Source organism: Ovis aries, chromosome X (assembly GCF_016772045.2).
Source record: "Ovis aries strain OAR_USU_Benz2616 breed Rambouillet chromosome X, ARS-UI_Ramb_v3.0, whole genome shotgun sequence".
Taxonomy (NCBI): domain Eukaryota; kingdom Metazoa; phylum Chordata; class Mammalia; order Artiodactyla; family Bovidae; genus Ovis; species Ovis aries.
Genome location: NC_056080.1, coordinates 26,134,753 through 26,136,477, shown reverse-complemented (window position 1 = coordinate 26,136,477; position 1,725 = coordinate 26,134,753). Strand labels below are relative to the sequence as shown.

Below are 1,725 nucleotides of genomic sequence, written 5' to 3'. Positions count from 1 at the left end.
TATATGCATGTGTATATACACAGACAGACATATGCACACACAAAATAAGGATTCTCTCAACAAAACTTTTAATGATTTTATTTTCAAATAAATATTGCAAGGGTCAGCTTCAGGTATTGTTAGGGGAATATAGTTAAAATAGATGAAACCAAATGTATATAGCATTCAGTTTTTTTTTTTTTTGAAGTTGCTCAGTCGTGTCCGACTCTTTGCGACCCCATGGACTGTAGCCTACAACACTCCTCCATCCATGGGATTGTGCAGGCAAGAGTACTGGAGTGGATTGCCATTTCCTTCTCCAGAGGATCTTCCCAACCCAGGAATCGAACCTGGGTCTCCTGCATTGTAGGCAGATGCTTTACCATCTGAGCCACCAGGGAAGTCCTATAGCATTCAGTAACCTGGTGCTAAATAAGACACACTAGGAAGTACATCACTGATAAAAAGGCACCAGTGTTACACTGTCTCTTCTTCTAATTTTTGCTCCTTATACTATGTTCCTTCTGATTATACTGGATTCTTTTTCTGCTGTCCAGCCATCATCTGCCATAGTCATAGTCTGATTTTAAAGTCATGACCAAGACCAAGTTGCTTATTTAGCTATCTATCAAATTCTGAAGCTCGTTTTTCAGAGAGAGGCATGAACTTCTTTTTAATCACACAGATACCAAAAAAATATATAAATTAAATACACTTATAATTAAGAAAGAAGTTCATCAGTTGGAAGAGTAGACATGGGTAGTGTAGAAGTCATTAGTGCAGTTTGCTAAGCATTTCTGTACCTTCAGGTACATGTTAGAATTACATTTCCCTGACACCGGTTAAGTTTGTCATAGATTCATGGATTCATCTGGCCAAGAAAATGTGAAATGGAAATGAAATATACCTCTTCTGTGGCAGAGTTAAGAGGTAAATTCTCTTCTCTCTGTCAAGACTGTCATGGAAGAAGTTGTTGAGAAAGTGGTTTAATCATTCAGGGTTCCTGAATGTTTACTGTGAGCAGAGTCTTTAAGTCCCTGTGTCATACAGCATGTGTGAAAAATAAATTTTGTTGTCTTAAGCCGCTAAGGCTTGGGGTTTGTTTGTTATAACAGTATAACCTCACCCATTCTGCCTGATATAGCTAAGTGTAAGCTAGGCTGCAAATAGCTGTGGTAGCAAAACTCTGCAGTGATGTACAGGCAATTAGAAAATAAAACTGTTTGATGTCTCAGCTTGGAATCTGACAAACATGTAAACTAAAGGTGACAAACATGTAAACTAGAGGGAAATCAGCATACAAATAATATTAGCCAGACAACCTAGGGAAATGAACTTCAAACTGTGCTGGGGTGGTGATCTCTAGGGATTTCTCTGCATCTCATCAGAAATCACCTGAAGGAGTTGAGGGTGGAAGGGAGTTCTCTGCAGACTAATCTAACAAAGCATCTGTTTCTTAGATTATCTGGGATAATTTGTTTACAAATGGGTTTTCCAAATACTGCATCTGAAGAAAGGATCACTTGGTGAAATGATATTGGGAAAACATTCTTTTGAGAATAATGGATAACATAAAATGTTTTCAGTGGTATATAACAAATTTCTCACTAATTGCTCACTATACCATGCTCATTCATAACTTAGCGTCTTTGTGTGAGTTGAAGCACACTTCTTCCAATCTCTGTCTCACAAACTGCTGTGCACTCTTTAACATGCACATAAAATATTGCCTTCTCTGTAAAACCA

At 37.8% G+C, this 1,725-nt stretch overlaps 1 non-coding gene across 1 annotated transcript; it reads right to left on the bottom strand.

Moving 5' to 3' along the window:
* Nucleotides 1-308: 308 nt before the first annotated feature.
* TRNAC-ACA (transfer RNA cysteine (anticodon ACA)) lies at nucleotides 309-380 on the bottom strand. Its single transcript has one exon. It is a non-coding gene; the product is annotated as a tRNA-Cys (tRNA).
* Between the last annotated feature and the right edge of the window lie 1,345 nt (nucleotides 381-1,725).